Here is a 19,867-nt window from a genome sequence, read left to right on the forward strand (position 1 = left end):
TAATATATTTTAAAGGTCATGGTAGGAACTCACAAACTTTAAATTCTTGATCGCTTCTGATGATATATGTATTTACCAACATGGTTAACATTGTTTACCCCAAAATTGGGTAACAATCAAATTTGTATGTGGTTTTAAGGATATGTGATTTAATCTAACACGAACAATTAAGAATAGAATATCAAATAAATGAATTAGAAGTGAAATAAACATTCAAACCAGTTGCAATATTATGATCATGCCTGAATTTAGACTGATAAATGACCTCGTCCTCAGTCAGACCCTCGGTTCAAGCCCGGTCGTGAATGAAGAACAGAACAAATGAGCAAAACGTTAACAATAGCTAAAAGACAGAAAATAAACTTGTATTACTTTAATTCGCGTGTTACCAATATATGTTACAAAAGAAAAACTTCCCCTTTATATAGTAGGAGAGTTTTAACCTTAGTATAAGTGTAAAAAAAGGTAAAAATCTTCGGTTTCTGGTAATTACTGATCTATAATTGACATCGAGCGAGATCCGCCACGACCCTCTATCTGTCATGCGTAACCGTTCATCGTGTCTCCCGAGGTCTTAGAACTCATTCTTGGTCCGGGGCGTGTCGCTTTACCATACACGATGAAGGACACATAGTTCACCCTTCTTGGATCTCGATACGAAGGGTCTCGTGCATCCGTGCTCTCCCTCCGTTTTGTCATCGGGAAATCGGGGCAGGCATTTCTCCCGATTTTACCCGTACACATATAGTCCCCTCATTTTTCAGAGAGTAGGTTTATCGAAACGATGAGAAGCGATAGATGGACCCCGGTTCCCTCCTTCCTACGTTACAACAAGATGACGGGTTAACAAAACGTCTCATCAATCACTTCAATCTAACTTCGGACACGTGTCAGCCGCCGGTTGACTGTCCTCGAAAGCAAAATGTCGCACATTGATTGTTCTTCCCCTATAAAAGCTTTGATCCTATTTCACTTCTTCCACTTTCCGCTTCCAAAACTTACCCTCGACTTCTCCAATTGCTTTTAACCCCTCCAGATCTTCACACATTGCTCCTTAAACCTTCATATCTTCATCTTCAATCCTCATACATTCTCTTTGGAGCTTCAACCCAGACCTTCATACCTTCATCCCATCTTCAAATCTTCATATTCTTTCTTCAAATCTTCATACTTTTCCTTCAAATCTTCATATTTTCCAGATTACGATGGTAAAATCTTCCAAGTCAGTGCCTCAAAAAACTACTCCTTCATCTTCCAATCCGGCTATAGATGCCGAGGTGGCCATTCCCGAGGTAGCTCAGGAGCCCCTCTTGAAGAGCTTCATACCCGGGGGCTGCTCTATCGAGAATGATTTCCACGTCGAGAATGCCTCTAGTCAACAGGATTGAGGCGAGGGGGCATGGAGATACATATGATCTGTTACCGAGGAGATACTTCCCACAGTCGGGGTATACTATAATTGGGAGGGTAAGGAGGTGGTCGTCCTCGGGCCCAATAATGACATCACCACTCACATGGAGGGGTACTTAAGTGTTTACACTTACCCTTCACGCTTTCCCCGGTGGACCCCATAGTCTTTGCCTTCTACAAAAGGTATGAGGTGTGCCTTAGGCAAATCCACCCGTCTTTTTGGAGGATCGTAATCCTTTTATGACACTTCGTGAACAACACCGAAGCCCCTCGGTTCACCCTCAACCATCTGCTTCGCCTATACAGTCCCCAAATCGTCCGAGGGGGGTTGATCAAGCTCGTTTGTCGAGCAAGCAAGGCTCCATTCTCAAGCATCGATGAGGATCGTGATCAAGGCCGGCAGGGGAGGTTTGTTCAGGTGTAAACCGAAGATCCATCCCTTCGGAATTCCTGTCGTTCACTGAGAAATGGAACGCATCCTATAAGTATTTTCCTTCTTGAGTATTAGTTATTTCCCTTTATTCATTCTCTCATTGCTTGTGTTTGTTGTTGTTGAGCTGTTGCCCAAGTTCCTAATGCAATTCCCCGCTTCAAGGAGTGGATCGATGGGATCTGCAAACAAATGCCATACTCCAAGCGCGCATGGCGCAAGCTCTCAAAGGGCAAATGGGAGGCCCGTTCTCATGGTGAGGTTCTTTCTCGAATAGTTTCTTTCGTACTTTTATCTTACACATTGCTAAGTCTCCTTTTTTCTTACCGGTTTGCCCAAGACCACCGAACTCAGGCCGTTGGACGAGGACGAGGATCTGCCCTCGCTTGCCGAACCCTCTATTTCGGGATAATCCAGGGCTGTCGCAAAGAAGGAGAAAAAGAATAAGAAAAGAAAGTCCTCAGGTTCCCCAAATGCCGAGGCGAAGAAGAAGGTGACCATCCGAGTCCGAAAAATAAAAAAGAGCAACGAGTCCAAGGTACCGGACTCTGATTCCCTCTACCGGCTCACGGATGAGCCCGAGGACGACGACCTTTTTATTGCTCATGGGTCGACCCTTAACAAGGGGGAGCAGGCAACACTTTGGAAAGACGACCATGAGGTCGATCCCCCTCTAGCTCGAGGACCAGAGAGAGAGAGGCAGAGTCCGTGGTCTCTCGGGAAGCCGCTCATGTCCCGAAGGAGGTAGCTAGTGTCATTGACATCGTGGAAACACCCTCCTACGCTGAGTCCATGCTCGAAGGCCTAAACAGCAAAGAGAAATCAAGTGAGATGGCGTAGGGCCCAAATGATGCCCTCAACATATTTTTCGACGGCATGGATATGGCCGCACTAGACGACTTTTCCAGGCTTGGTCACCAGGAGGTCCCAAAAAAGGATGTACCATTGAGCGCGAGCTAGCCGAGTTCGAGCCTAAAACTAGTAAAGAAATTCCCCGCTCCGAGCGTTGACCCCATGCGCAAGAGGACGGTTGTTCTTCCGATCTTGATAGACGCCCGGGTCCTGTCCATGCCGGTGGGCGTAGCCATCTACCTTTGATGCCTAGTGACCGAGGAGGACCAAGCAAAGATGAACGAGGTGGGCACGTCGAGCCTCTTCAACGCGGCACAACAGACGCTGAATTGGGTAAGGCGTTTACCCTTCGCACCCCTTTGTGAACCGTGTTGAGTTTTAGACTTGTTCTAATAACTTTATTGTTTTTCAAGCTTCAGTGCATCATCATGAAAGCTTCCTTCGGTCCTTCTTAGAGATCAGCCAACTCGAGTTTGAGCTCAAAGAGCAAGTTCGAAATAAGGACATGTACAAGGCTCTTAGTGAGCAACAAGACGAGGCCCTTAAGGACCTCCCAATTCTCCAAGACTAGAAAAGGCTCAGAAGGAGGCTTCGTCCTTGAAGCGGAGCACGACGACCTAGTCGAAAAGGTAAGGATCTTTGTGTCTAAAAACGAGAAGCTACTCATGGTGACTAACAATGCAACTTCGTAGGTCCAAGAAAAGGTAGACCTGATCGACCAGCTTCTGGCTAAGATGGATGAGGTCAAGGCCACGACCGAGGTATGGATTAATGGCAGGATGGACCTGCTCGCTTTGGAAAAAAAGGCTGCAAAAGTGGAGCTGGCATCAATCGAGAACCAACTCTGGGTGTCAAAGAACAAGGCCCATAAGTGGTCTCGGCTAAATGATGATCTCCGAGCATAGTTGAACTCGGCCGTCACGGAAGGAGATGCCTTCGGACAAGAATATGTCGCGCTGAGGTCCAAATTGGATGCAACCTCTTCTGACATCGAGGAAATGTTGGCCTAGTACAAGGTTGATGTGGTGGTAGCTGAGACCCGCTTAAAGATGAAGACCGAGTACATAAAGCGGTTATCCCGGAAAAAGACCCTCGAAAAGATCCATGCCCAAGGTTTAGACCTGTCGGCCAAGATTGAGGAAGCCAGGAGACTTGACGCTGAGGCAAAGGAACTCTACGAGCTTGAGGGTCCCGAAGGCTCCTAAGGTTCCGAGGGTTCTAGCGACGAGTCGAGCCCCGATAAAGACCAGGTGTAGATGCCTGAGGTCTTTTTCAATTTTTCTTTGTGTATTCTGAGGCCGTTCTATCGTGCCTTTGTAAATATATTTTGGAATATATAAAAATTTTCCTTTTCGGCAATACCGTTTCTTCACCTTTTCAACATCTACTTGCAATTTTCTATTTGCGTATTGTTTTTAATGCCTTATCATAAAATTAGATGCAGTCTAGAGCATCCGTTTTTTGGAGGTCCGAACGGAGCCCGACTTCAATGTGACTTCAGGTTACTTGTGGCTTCAAATCTTTGGTAAAATCGAAGGCCTTTAAGATTCTTAAGTGTTTTTAGACGATTTTTTTGCCGAGGATAAACTTTTAACATGTTTCGAATTTTCGTAAGGGCCTTACTTTCTGAGTACGGACTTCGGACGTCTCCGAGCCATTTTTAGGATGGTCGTAGCCTTTCATATTCGGGAACTGCCTAATAGATTTGGTGTCTCCGAGATTCGGTAGCCCGGGTTGTTTGAATCTTTATCGATTGACAGCCCCCTAGTAGGGGTAGCCCGTGGGCTTTAGGATCCAGAATCGAAGAAATAAAATGCGCAGTAATAAAGTGTAAGGGAAGCAGAAATTTCTTTCATTGCTTAATATGCAAGATACATGATCGAAGGCGTATAAAACTTGTGTTGTTGAAAGAGTGGACTATGTGGGCACGGTTCGTATGACCGTTTGACCCTTATAATAAATTCTAACCACCATGCCTTAGCTTTTGGCACATAAATTTCCTTTTCCCTTGCTAAAAATCTTAATCTAGGGATAATGGCCCCCGGTATCCATGGCTGAACTTGTGGGGGCTCGAATATTGTTGATCTGATGCCAACGATCACTGGTTCCGGTTTAGAGCCGGTCTTCAAATCTAAGGTAGCATGTTTTACTGTTTCCTCATTAAAAACCTTGCCGAAAAACCTATTTCGGAACAAAACTAGTTCAAGGGAAAAAGAGTGCAGCACGTGCTTTCAGACCTACTATCCATATCCGCCCTTGGCCGAGTACCTGCATATGTTAGTCCGTAATATAACAATATTAAAAAGGAATTAAGTTCGTACCTTAGCCGTAGTACCGCTTTAAGTATGCCATGTTCCAGTTGTTTGGTAGTTGTACGCCGTTACCCGCTTCGAGTTTATATGAGCCTTTATCGGTTAATCCGACAATTCGATACGGTCCTTCCCAATTCGGGCCTAGTTTCCCTTTGTTCGGGTTCCTGGTGTGTAGTGTTACCTTTATCAACACCAAGTTCCCGACTTGAAAATGTCGGAGGTTGGCCCTTCGGTTATAGTACCTTCCTACTTAATGCTTCTAGGCGGCCAACCGGACCATGGCGGCCTCCCGCCTTTCGTCCAACGATTCCAGGCTCATGATCATGGCCTCACCGTTTGACTCTTCGCTAGCACATTGGAATTTGAGGCTTGATTCCCCCACTTCGACTGGTATTAAGGCCTCAGTCCCGTAGACTAGAGAAAATTGGGTGGCCCCGGTGTTTGATTTTGAAGTCGTACGGTATGGCCACATGACTTCGAGCAAGATATCCTTTCACTTTCCTTTTGAACCGGTCAACCTCTTTTTCAGGTTTTGGAGTATAGTCTTGTTCGTGGATTCCACATGCCCGCTCCCACTAGGGTGATAAGGCGTTGATAGTATCTTCTTGATCTTGTTATCTTCGAAAAACTTACTTATCTTGCTGGCGATGAATTGTTTTTCGTTGTCGCAAACAATCTCGGTCGCTATCCCAAATCGACATATTATGTGAATCTAGATGAAGTCAATGACTTCTTTCTCTCGGACCCTCTCGAATGCCTGAGCCTCGACCCATTTGGAAAAATAATCAGTTATGAATAGTATAAATTGAGCTTTACCATGTGCCTATGGAAGAAGACCGACGATGTCCATTCCCCAGTTCATAAATGGCCACGGAGATAGGACTGAATGGAATGTTGATCCCGGTCGATGGATCATCCGGGCGTGCCTTTGACACTCGTCGCATTTTCATACGAAGTCTTCCGCATCCTTCTCCATTTTGGTCCAGTAGTAGCCGGCTCTAATTAGCTTCCGAACCAAGTTTCAGTCCTCGAAAGGTTCCGACAAGTGCCCTCGCGAACTTCTCTCATGGCGTATTCGGTCTCTCCCGGTCCCAAGCATTTGGGTAGTGGGCCGAAAAAGGACCTCCTGAACAATGCCCCTTCGACCAAACAAAATCTGGCAGCTTTGGTGCGCAGGGCTCTCGACTTTTTGGATCTGAAGGCAATTTTCCTATCTTCAAGTAGTCTATGTATTTGTTTCTCTAGTCCCAAGTTAGACTCATCGAGTTCACTTCGGCGTGAACTTCTTCTATCACCGAATTCATTAGTTCCACCACTGCTCCCGGACTAAATTCACCGGAATCGACCCAAGTTAGCTAGTACATCGGTCTCACCCTTTGATCTCGGAGTACATGCTGCAGGGTCCATTCCCTGAATTGGTGTAAGATTACTTGCAATTTGTCCAAGTACCTCTTGCATCTGTTCTTCTTTACTTCAAACATTCCGTTAACTTGATTTACCACGAGTAGGGAGTCGCACTTGGCTTTGATCACTTCGGCCCCAAGGCCCTTAGCTAATTCTAGACTTGCAATCATGGCCTCATACTCGGCCTCATTGTTAGACAATTTCACAGTTCGAATAGACTGCCTAATTATATTTCTCGTAGGTGGTTTAATACGATACCGAGCTTGAACCCCTTCGCGTTGGAGGCACCATCCATGAAGAGGGTCCCGATTCCCGAAGTAGTCCCCGAAGTGAGCAATAGTTCCCTTTCGACTTTGGGTATTAAGACCATTGTAAAGTCGGCCACGAAGTCTTCCAAAATTTGAGATTTTATGGCGGTTCGAAGTCGGTACTCAATATCGTACCCACTAATTTCCACGGCCCATTTGGCCAACCGGCCAGAGTGCTCGAGTTTATGCATGATATTCCTCAGCAGATAAGAGGTTACGACACATATAAGGTGGCATTGGAAGTACGACTTTAGCTTCATAGAAGCGCTTAGAAAAGCGAGCGCTAACTTTTCCAGGTGAGGATACCTTGATTCGTCCTCGCCTAGAGTTTTACTGACATAGTAAATAGGAAATTGTGTACCTTCTTCCTCCCTGACTAAGACACCACTTACCGCTACCTCAGAAACCGCCAAGTAAAGGTACAACTGTTCGTCTACCTTCAGAGTATGCAGCGGGGGAGGGGGGCTTGATAGGTACCGTTTGAGTTCTTCCAAAGCTTGCTGGCATTTCGGAGTCCAGGAAAAGTTAGTCTTCTTATTCAATAGCAAGAAGAATCGATGGCGTTTGTCCGAGGACCTCGAGATGAAATGACCCAATGCGGTTATGCGCATGGTCAGTCTTTGAATAGCCTTGACGTTGTCCACCACAGTGATGTCCTCTATGGCCCTTATTTTGTCGGGGTTGATCTCAATCCCCCGATTGGATATCATGAACCCTAGGAATATTCCAGATCCATCCCCGAATGCGCACTTTTCTGGGTTTATCTTCATGTTGAATTTCCTTAATATGTGTCGATGCCCCTTTTTTCTCGCGAATCGGGTTTATGGCATTTGGGCGGACAACTCGTTTCCTTTTGGGAATTGGGTTTGAATTGAAGAGTCGCCACCTAATGATTAAGTGCATTAGGACACTAAGAAGAATTTTGATTTAGAAAACCAGAGATTGGGTAAGGGCTTGAAATTATCCCGAGGGGAAGGTGTTAGGAACCCCTTAAGATCCACTAGTGTGGTTCCCGGCTATGCTATAATCGTGACTTTAAGTGCAAACAACAAGCAAGAATTATAAATATGAGGAAGTTTTCACATAATGGTTGCGAGCAATTGAAATTAAAAGAAATTAAAGAAGCTGAAGTTTGGGAAAAAGTAGTCTTCGAAATTCTGAAAATAAACAAGTAAAGGGAAGGGATTTTCACATAATTACTACAAGTAATTGAAGTAAAAAAAAGATTAAAGAAGCTGAAATTTGGGAAAAGGAGTCTTTTAAAAATAAATAAGTAAAGGGAGGGGGGTCCTAGGTTTATAAATAATATGGATCACCCCACACAACACCCGGCAATCGTTTATACACGTGGTGTTAGCGCGTGGTCATCATATCCATATCTACCCTTTCCCACCCTGTTAAGGTATTAAAACGCGGAATAGTCTCGTTTTCTTATTGCATGCTACTAACCGCCCCAATGCTATCAGTCCCGGAGGTATTTGGGACTACTAATCCTAAAGGGAAGGGGTGTGAGGTTTCATAGTTTCAAAGGACAAAATTCTAAGGCGACAATCAAAACACATATGTAAAAAATATGGGGGGAGAAGCACATAACAGATAGAAAGGGCTCAAACAAACCTCCTTAAAATAAAGAGAAGCATATAGTTTAGCATGTCTTTACACGTACTGATTAGGGTCTGTTTAAACTTAAAAGTTGTGGCAGACTGATCTATTACATATTTCAGATAAAAAGCCCGAATCAGGCCTGCCTACTGGTTGTAGTTAATAAGATTCAATTTATAAGTTATCCTATGGCTTGCCTAAGTGTTAAACGAAACCTATAGGCATGATATCTATTAGTTCAGAAAAGAAGTATGCTGATTTAGGAAAAAGAAACTGTCAATTACAGGAGTATGAATTCTACAGTCGTTGTTGTTACTGCTGATTTTAGACTTATAAGCTAATGGGCGATTCAGATTTTAGTTGATAGCTCCTATAGGCATGCTTTCTAGGTGCTATTGATTTGAAAAGCGAAACAAGAGTACAGAAGTCCTATGGGCATGGTATCTAAATGATGTTAGTTATTTAAACCTATAAACGGGTTTGCCTAGTGATAGATGCAGATGCGAAATTTAGGAAGTCCTATAAGCATAATATCTATATGATATACAACATTTCAGAGATGACTTATAGACATGGTCTCTATATGATGCAGAAATGCAGAACCTATAGACATGGGTTATATATGAAATGAAGAACCTATAGACATGGGTTATATATGAAATGCAAAATCTATAGACATGGTTTCTTCATGAAATACATAACCTATAGACATGGTTTCTATATGAAATGTGTAACCTATAGACATGGTATCTATATGCAATACAGAAACGAAAGTTAAAAGCAGGATATAAGTGCAGAAGTATAATAATCACCTATGAACATGATATCTACCCCTTTTTGCATGCATGATTTACCCTCCCCTTTTCACTAAAAGCCCCAATAGTTATTACAAGTTATTACAGCCCAGAATAAATAAGAAAAGGTAAAATTACATCAGAGAAACTAAAAAATTTACAACCAAGGAGAGCCTGATTCAGGTTTTCTGCCTGAAGCATGAAGTAAACCAACTCCAAAGACCAAAATCCAAAGCCTTTCTCATTTGGGTGTGTCAGAGTTCCCAAGAGCCTCATGGACTCCGAGCAGTGCTTACACCCAAATACAAGATTGAGTCATAGTGCAATGTGGAAGAGCCAGCCCTCCAATGTCCAAGTTCAGAGGGAACTCAAGGTCCCAAAGCAAGGCTCACAGGAGGGGGGCAAAACTTAGAAACTAGGAATGAGTGTAAGTGCAGAGAAGGGATTCTGGGGAAAAGCAAAGATAGGCTAGTGGTCATACCTAGCAATTGGAAGTGCTGGCACACCCCAACCAGCCTGTTAGACATATTGTTTGGGATTTAGGATCCCCTAAGGGATCAAGTCCAAACATGAGCAACAATTTGGATGTTGCCATGTTCTGAACTTCAACTCAAATACATAGAAGGGGACAGGGGTGCAGGGATTCACAGTAGAAACATACGCAAAGAAGTTGACATGCTAATTAACATTAAACATAGGCAGTAAAGCAGACAGGGGTGTAGGGATTCACAGTAGAAACATATGCAAAGGAATTGACATGTTAATTAACCTTAAACATAGGCAGTAAAGCAGACAGGGGTGTAGAAGCTGTAAAGTAAACACATTGGGATGAGGCTGAAAACCAAACTAGAACATACCAGTTTCAGGGAAACAAAAGAAGAGAAAGCAGTAGTCTTGTAAAGCCAAAGTGCAAGCAAGCAGTTAGAACACTATGATTTTAGAAGAGAACTATGAGATTGAGTAGTGTAAAAGTGTTGAATTGAGAGTGTGTAATTGAAAGTGTCTGAAAGTTGAATTCGAGGTTTTTTTTTGGTGAGAAATGAGTCGTGCCCTTTTTGTAGTGTAGAAGGCAAGCAGAATAAGGTAGGAGAATAATTAAAAAAAAATCAGTTGTCAATCAATTACACAAGTTTCCCTTTAGTTAAGGGATTCTGATTTCAAACGGGTAAAATAATTAAGGAAAGAGGTTGAACAAACACTTTCCCAAAGCAGCGTAAGAAGGGTAAATACACAGAGATTTATTTAAGGAAAATGTTTGATAGCACACGGTTTGTGAAAATAAGGAAAGGCATTCAATCAACATCCAGTAAAATCAGCAATTGAAGATTTCATGTGAATGAACCAGGTCAGGAAGATGGGAAAAATCTCGACTTAAGGAAAATCAGTACTAATCAATTAAACCTAAAAGAGGATTCTGAATCAATCAAAAGTTGAAAACCTTTTTGGAAGAAAGGATTCATCACACATATAAAAACATACAGCCATGCTCAAGTACGAAGAACTGTCATACCAATCAATAGAAGAGTCTAGCATAGAAAAAGTTTAGAGTCATAAACAAAGAAGTTCAAGCTCAGTTTATAGACTTAGAGTGAGTCTGAGAGAGTCCAGGGTTCCAAAATAGAACCCTAGTCCAAACACAAGATCAAAACTCGCCAAAACCCCAAATCCTAGGGTTTCCAACTCGAATCAGATACAGAGACGAGGAGACAAATAATTGAAACAGGTTCAGAGGTCTCTTTCAGAGACTTATGAGAAAACAAACAGATACAATAGCAAGTTTGAAACAGCAAAGTGAAGAAACTGATTCGAAGCATAGTGAGGGTAGAAGGAACATGTTTTAAGAAAACCTGGGACTTAAACAAGTTCAGAAGCGAAAAGAGGTAGTATAACACTTAAGAAAACAGTAGAAGAAACATGTTTAAAGAGAACTCAAACAAGGTCCAGTAAAAGGGCAAACAAAGAACTTAAGAACTCCGTAGGAGATACATACAGTAGGAGAACACAAAATACCAGAAAAATATATCAACAAGACATATAGGAAAAACACAGTAGGATGAACATGTAAGCATGGTGTATAAACACAGTAGAAAGACAAGGCACAAAAGAACATATATAGTAGAAAAACATAAGAAAGCAGTAGAAGCACATGCGTGACAAATATACACAAAGGAGAAGAAAAGTCGAAGAACAATTTGAGTTTTTCCAGAAACCCTAAATCGAAGAGAAGTAATTTTTGAAAGAAATAATTGGGGAAAACGTTTAAGAACTCAAGTAGAGCACAAATATAGAATCGATTTAAGAAAACAATCAGAGAAAACCTCGAATAGCTAGGGTTTCAGAGGAACCCTAAAGCGAGAAAGTCTTGGAAAAGGTCCGATCTAAGTCGGATGAGTCAGAACCAGGCTCGAAATGCTTTGGATACGCCGGAGCAAAGCCGGAGAGGCCATGGAACCTTGAATCGGAGATGATCTGAACGGACACCATCAAGGTCAGACCTCGAAACTTCGAACACCAAGCGTTCAAGAGTAGAGGGAGGTGAGTATAGGCCATCCATGGCCTGAGAGGCCATGGATTCCGGTGAGATTGAGGTTGAACATGGTAGAAGACGATTAGGGTTTCAAGAACCTTCGAAAGAGTTTGAGAGAGGAAAGGAATTAAGGGGCGGCTGATAGAGTGAAATGAGTTAGGGTTGGGGGTTTGGGTGAATTAAAATGGTAAGGGGAGATCGTGGCCGTTGATCAGATTGATCAACTCTGATCAACGGCCTGGATTAAAAGGGGTTTGGGTCGAGTAATTAAAACGGGTTAAGGGTATGGAATTGGGCTGGTCCGGTTGGGATTCGAAATTGGGTCAATTAGGGGGGGGTCAATGTGGCTATAATCGAAATGTAATGGGGCTGCAATTGAAACGAAATGAGGCCAAATTTTAAATAGCCAGTTTTTCCCCTTTTATTTTATAAAAAATAGTAAAAATGATTTTGAAAGCAAATTAAAAGTATTGGATCAGTTAATAATATATAAATATTAATTTAAAAATATTGGAACCAATTTCATAATTATAGAATGCTATTAATTCTTAAAATAGGCTAAAATTGCAATTATGTGCAATTTATCCTTTAAAATACTAAATAAATTGTAAAAAATGTATAAAAATTACCTTAGCTATATTTTGGTATAAATATGAGAGTAAAATAAGTTATTCACCAAAATGATAATTTTGGGAATAATTATTGGTATTTGTACTGCTAAAATGAGCAATAAATTGATTTAAAAAATCTTTAAAAATTGGGAAAAATACTAGAACACTTGGGCATACTTATATATACATATATATGCTATTTTGAAAGCAATTGTATGTAAAAAAATACCTGGGAAAAAAATTGGGTATCAACAGCTGCCCCTCTTTACCCGGAAAGGATGAAAGAGTTGTCGGGTAAAGATATGATGGCCAATTTTGACCGAACGAAATGGTTCGAAGAATTTGACCGTGCTCTGGTTCCTGAGCTGCCTACATATCCCTGGTCTTACAGGAATCAGGCCACATGTAGTTCAGGATCCGTCGGCGGAATATGCCGATGGAGATCTTTCAAGAACAGATGCGATACTTAGGTTGGGATGGGTGGTTAAGAGTCTAATAGGGCTGCGGGAACCGGAGCAGGATCGCTCCTGCTGAGATGGCTGTTGCTCGTTGGTTTACCTGCAGATAAGCAATACGCGCATGTATTGTGCATAAATTTAAACATGATGCAATTTCCCGTCGGACCATGAATGCTGTCCTCGGACGGTTAGGATGACGTCCTCAGACCATGATGTCCTGGGCCATGAAGCATATAATAAAGAATTCACAGGCTATGAAATGATGCTCTCGGGCATGAGAATGATGCATCCGAGCGATGATGCCTTTGAATAATGATATGCAAGAGATAAAAGGAGTCCTCAGGCCATGGTATGGTGTTCTCGGGCTATGCGAATGGTGCCTCCGAACAATGACGCCCTTGGACAGTTTGGCGATCTTTCAGCCCATGAAATGCAATAAGTGGCGATCTTTCAGCCGATGCAAGAATGTAAATAAAATGGCGATCTTTCAGCTGGTGCAGGATTTAAATGAAGTGGCGATATTTCAGCCATGCAAAAATATGAGTAAAATGGCGATCTTTTAGCCGATGCAGGATTTAAATAAAGTGGAGATATTTCAGTCATGCAAAAAATGTAAGTAAAATGGCGATCTTTTAGCCGATGCGGGATTTAAATGAAGTGGCGATATTTCAGCCATGCAAAAAATGTAAGTAAAATGGCGATCTTTCAGCCGATGTAGGATTTAAATGAAGTTGCGATATTTTAGCCGATGCAGATGGAGGTAGAGCTTAACTTCGGAAGGCAGAATGGTAGCCTTATGCAATGCAAAAATGCAGATAGAGACAGAGCTTAGTCTCGGAAGTCAGAATGGTAGCCTTATGCAATGCAAGAATGCGGATGGAGATAGTGCTTAGTCTCGGAAGGCAGAATGGTAGCCATATGCAATGCAAGAAATGCAGATAGAGGTGGAGCTTAACCTCGGAAGGCAGAATGGTAGCCTTATGCAATGCAAGAATACGGATGGAGGTAGAGCTTAACCTCGGAAGGCAGAATGGTAGCCTTATGCAGTGCAAGAAATGCAGATGGAGGTAGAGCTTAACCTCGGAAGGCAGAATGGTAGCCTTATGCAAAAGATGAAAGACGAATAGTAATAAAAATTCTTAGCTGGTAGCTGATTGTGATATTGTGGCTGCTGGGGATATTACATGCTAATAGCGATTGAGAGGTGATCATTCAGAGAGTTGTATTCCTGAATCCAAAGAGAAATCGTGAGTTTTGTAAAAGGGAAAGGTTAGTTCGTGTCCCCGCTGACTTTGCTTGCCCTTGATCTGATGACACTGTGGGTATCATTGGGGTAGCGTTTCTAAATAGAGCAATTTTGGTGACAAACATGCATGATTAGTAAAATATAGTGTAAATGCATAATTAAAAAAATAGTTTTCATTAGATGAACCAACGACCGAGACGTGGTCCAAGACATTGCAACTTCTCTTGCTACGGAATTTTGAGGGTCCTCCTCAAAATTCTGCCCCAGTTTGCTGGGTTGCTACTTCTGACGGCTGCTTGCGATGACCGGCCGAAGTTACTTTGGAATTTTGAGGGTCCTTCTCGAAATTCTTCCCCAGTTTCCAATTGCGGGGAGGTGGGGGGAATGAAAATTTTATTGAATTGTGACCGAACCCATAAGGCTGTCTACGTATCCCCTCTTAAACGGGAATCAGGTCAGACGTAGTTCAAATTACATAAGGAAATCATAAATAGTTACACATAGTATCGTTTGACTGCATCTGAATTGATTGGTTTTGGCCAAACTTCCCCGTCCATTTCTGCAAGTATGAGGGCTCCTCCCGTCAGAACCCGGTGAACCATGTACGGACCCTGCCAGTTGGGAGAGAATTTTCCTTTGGCTTCATCTTGATGCGGGAAAATTTTCTTTAACACCAGTTGCCCCGGTGTGAACCGTCTCGTCATGATTCTCTTGTTGAAAGCTCTGGACATTCTGTTCTGATAAAGCTGACCATGGCAAATTGCATTCATTCTCTTTCCATCTATAAGGGCCAACTGCTCGTAACGACTTTTTACCCACTCTGCATCGTAGAGCTCGGCTTCCTGTATGATTCTTAAGGAGGGAATTTCTACCTCTGCAGGAATGACCGCTTCTGTACTGTAAATCAGCATGTAGGGAGTTGCCCCAGTTGATGTGCGGATTGTGGTGCGGTACCCCAATAAAACAAATGATAACTTCTCATGCCACTGTTTATGCTTTTCTATCATCTTCCTTAGTATCTTCTTGATGTTCTTGTTGGCGGCCTCTACGGCTCCATTCATCTGAGGCCTGTAAGCTGTGGAATTCTTGTGTTTGATCTTGAAGGTTTCACACATAGCCTTCATCAAGTCGCTGTTGAGGTTGGAACCATTATCAATGATGATCGACTCTGGAATCCCGAATCGGCAAACAATGCGGTCGCAGACAAAATCCGCCACGACTTTCTTAGTCACTGCTTTGTAAGATGCTGCCTTAACCCATTTGGTGAAATAGTCAATTGCTACTAGTATAAACCTGTGCCCGTTTGATGCGACCGGCTCGATTGGTCCAATAACATCCATTCCCCAAGCGGCGAAGGGCCATGGTGAGCTAGTTGCATTAAGCACATTTGGAGGTACCTTTATCATATCTGCATGTATCTGGCAGCGGTGGCATTTTCGGACGTACTGGATGCAGTCAGTCTCTATGGTCATCCAAAAGTAGCCAGCACGGAGTATCTTCTTGGCTAAAACAAAACCGTTCATATGCGGACCACAGGTCCCGACATGGATTCTTCTAGTAGTCTGGATGCTTCTTTTGCGTCGACACACCTTAGTAATCCCAAATCCGAAGTCCTCCGATACAGGATTCCTCCGCTGTGAAAGAAATTGTTGGACAACCTTCGAAGCGTGCGTTTCTGAGTAGTGTTTGCAAGCTCTGGATATTCTCCTTTGGCCAAATATTCCTTGATGTCATGAAACCAAGGTTTTCCATCCGCGTCTTCTTCGACATGAGCACAATAAGCTGGCTGATCATAGATCTTCACGGGAATAGGATCAATGAAGTTCTTATCTGGGTGTTGTATCATAGAGGCTAGGGTAGCCAATGTATCGGCGAACTCATTCTGGACTCTGGGAACATGCTGGAACTCTGTCTTTGTGAACCTCTTTCTCAACTCCTGCACATGGTGCAGATAAGGGAGTATCTTGGAATTCTTGGTCGCCCATTCTCCTCGTACCTGATGTATAAGTAGGTCTGAGTCCCCAATTATTAGCAACTCTTGGATGTTCATGTCGATGGCCATCTTGAGCCCTCAGATGCAGGCTTCGTACTCGGCCATGTTGTTGGTGCATGGGAACTTGAGTTTGGTGGACACCGGATAATGCTGGCCAGTTTCTGATACTAGGACTGCTCCTATGCCAACTCCTTTGAAATTTGCTGCTCCGTCGAAAAACATCCTCCAACCATCATAGGACTCTACAATGTCTTCTCCTATAAATGATACCTCTTCGTCCGGAAAATACGTCTTTAGGGGCTCGTATTCTCCATCCACAGGGTTTCCGGCGAGATGATCTGCTAGTGCCTGTACCTTGACTGCTTTCTGGGTCACGTAGACAATGTCGAATTCACTCAGCAGGATTTGCCACTTGGCTAGCTTGCCAGTGGGCATGGGCTTCTGAAAAATGTACTTCAATGGATCCATCCTTGATATGAGATACGTAGTATAGGCACAGAAATACTGCCTCAGCTTCTGGGCTACCCAAATCAAAGCACAACATGTGCGCTCCAACAGAGAATATCGAGCTTCGTACGGAGTGAACTTCTTGCTGAGATAGTAGATGGCCTGCTCCTTTCTCCCTATTTCATCATGCTGCCCTAGAACACAACAGAACGCTTCATCTAATACCGCAAGGTAGAGTATTAGGGGTCTACCTGGCTCGGGCGGGACCAAAACTGGCAGTGTTGACAAGTATTCCTTGATTCTATCGAAGGCCTTTTGGCAATCATCGGTCCATTTGGTAGCGACGTCCTTTTTCAACATCTTGAAGATCGACTCACAGATAACGGTAGATTATGCTATGAACCGGCTGATGTAGTTAAGTCTCCTTACGAAACTCATTACTTCTTTCTTATTCTTTGGCGGTGGCAGTTCTTGAATAGCTTTGACCTTTGATGGATCCAATTCTATCCCTCGGCGACTCACAATGAACCCAAGTAGTTTTCCGGCAGGAACCCCAAATGCACATTTCGCGGGATTCAGTTTCAGGTTATACTTTCTCAGTCTATTGAAGAACTTCCTCAAATCTTCCATGTGATCAGCGGCTTTCTTGGACTTGATGATGACGTCGTCTACATATACTTCGATCTCCTTGTGGAAAATGGTGGTCATGGCCCTCATGTAGGTGGCCCCTGCATTCTTTAACCCGAACGACATCATTTTGTAGCAGTACATGCCCCATGGCGTGATGAAAGCCGTTTTCTCAGCATCTTCTTCATCCATCCAGATCTGATGATACCTAGCAAAACAATCTACGAATGATTGCAACTCGTGCTTGGCGTAATTGTCAGTCAGGATGTGTATGTTCGGCAAGGGGAAGTCATCTTTTGGACTGGCCCGGTTGAGATCCCGGTAGTCGACACAGACTCTAACCTTCCCATCCTTCTTCGGCACTGGCACAATGTTGGCTAACCATGTTGGATACTCTTCTACCCTGAGAACCTTAGCTTTGACCTGCTTAGTGACCTCTTCCTTGATTTTCAAACTCATATCTGGCTTGAATTTTCTGAGCTTCTGTTTTACTGGCGGACAGGCCGGATCAGTTGGCAGTTTGTGAGCCATAATAGATGTGCTCAGACCAGCCATGTCGTCGTACGACCAGGCGAATATGTCCTCATATTCTCTTAGAAACTCTGTGTATTCTTCCTTTTCTGATGGTGATAAGTGAACACTGATTCGTGTTTCTTTGACGTTTTCTGCATCTCCCAGGTTAACAATCTCAGTCTCATCCAGGTTGGACTTAGGTCTGTTCTCAAAATTCTCAACTTCTTTAACGATCTCTTCCGGTATATCATCTTCCTCTGAATCTATGTCCGTTTGTTGCGTTGTCTCGTTGCATGTCACAGTCATTGGTTCATCAAGATAAGTAATAGTAATGCTGTATAAGTAAAGTAATGAGAGAAAATAATAAGAGTAAGATTTATAAGAAAACTGAAGTGCTTTGATAAATTCCATAAATGTTTTGAACATTTGGAGCTCTTTCTTGCAAAAACAAAAATGCGAAAGGAAAGTAAACTAGTAAAATAGTGCATGGTGCTTGTTCAGCCTTGCTACCCCGAGGCACGCCGGGCTCTGGTGGTTCTGACAGTCCAGTTGTTGAGGCATGCTTCTCTGCTTACTGCCTGTATGGAAGGGCCTTCCTCCCCTTCCTCCTAAAAAATGACACAGCAATCCATATCATCGTCTTCTAAGAACAAATTCCTCAATGCTGCTAGTGGTTCCTCTTCTTCTGACCCATAGATAACTTCGGCCAGTTGGAAAGTCTGTTGCCAGGTTCATACCCGCTCCAGTTCAATGTGCTTTCAATTTTGTTGTCCCACCACTTATCCTTATCGACGGAGTTGACTCGCTTGATGTGGTGGTAAGTTTCTCCACCTATCCTTCTTCTTCCTTCAATTGCTGGAATGGTCTGGTGGTTGTATATGGGATAGCTACCGTCGCCATGAATGATCACCTCTTGGTGGTTCCACTCAAACTTCACTGCCTGATGTAGTGTTGACGCTACGGCCCCTGCGGCATGAATCCATGGTCGTCCCAACAACAGATTGTATGATGCGGCACGTCTATCACTTGAAAATCAACATCAAACCAAGTAGGTCCCATTTGCAAACATAAGCTAATCTCCCCAATTGTAGACCTTTGAGAACTGTCGAAAGCTTTAACGTTGATGGCTCCGTCCTTGATTTCATGCAACCCTTTTCCCAACGCCCTGAGTGTTACCAACGGACAAATGTTGAGGTTGGACCCCCCATCGACCAGGATCCTGGTGATAAAGTAATCTTCGCACTGCACAGTAATGTGCAATGCCTTGTTGTGACTCAACCCTTCTGGTGGCAGCTCATCTTCGTGAAAAGTGATCTTGTGACTTTCCAACACCTGACCTACCATGTTAGCCATTTCTCCACCGGTGATGTTGCTTGGTGCATATGCCTCACTCAGCACTCTTAACAAGGCATTCTTGTGTGCATCAGAACTCTGTAGCAAAGTAAGGATAGAAATCTGCGCCGGCGTTTTGTTCAGCTGATCAATGACTGAGTATTCCTTTGCTTGTATCTTTCTCCAGAGATCATCGGGCTCGGTTTCTATGATGGCTTGTCGACCAGAGGTCTGCTTACTCGACTCAGCCAAGTGTTCTGGGGTATAGACCCTGCCGGTTCTTGTCATACCCTATGCCGCAACTGCTTCCCCGAACTTGTCTTTTCCCTTCTCGCCTCGGCTGTGTAGTCCCATGGTATGGCTTTTGTGTGGAATGGTGTTACGGCTGTCATTGCTACCGTAATGGGCACCTTTGCTTTGAAGGGTAATACAGCAACTTCAAATGGTACAGGCGCCTTTGGAGATCCAAACTCGACCTCAATTGGCATTGGCGTCTTTGTAGAGGGTGGTGTTTCAAACTCAAGTGGTATGGACATGTTCACCTAGGCATCTTCAGAAGGCTGAATCTGGATTACAATCGGATTAAGGGTGACTGTTGGTTTTTTTGGGTCGTCGCCTTCTGCGATCAAACCAATTGATCCTTTGGGGTCCCAATCATCCTCTATTTCAATCATGTGAACACCTCCTCCCTTATGGTTTGGCAGAGGGTTATTGCGGACATTCGGAGCAGGCTCCTTTGCCACGATGATCTTGTTGTCAATCAAAGTCTGGATCTTATCCTTCAGAGAGCGACATTCGTCAATGGTATGCCCTTTCATGCCAGAATGGTATGCACGGGTTTTATTTGGGTTGACCCATTGGGAAGGGTTTTCAGGGGTTATAGCAGGGATAGGGGTGACATAGCCAACAGCTTTGAGTCTTTCATATATCTGGTCGATTGGTTCGGCATTGGCAGTATACTGTTTGGGAGGTCTGCGGTCCAAATTAGGTCGGGGTCTAGG

This window comes from Nicotiana attenuata, unplaced genomic scaffold (assembly GCF_001879085.1).
Source record: "Nicotiana attenuata strain UT unplaced genomic scaffold, NIATTr2, whole genome shotgun sequence".
NCBI classification, from domain to species: domain Eukaryota; kingdom Viridiplantae; phylum Streptophyta; class Magnoliopsida; order Solanales; family Solanaceae; genus Nicotiana; species Nicotiana attenuata.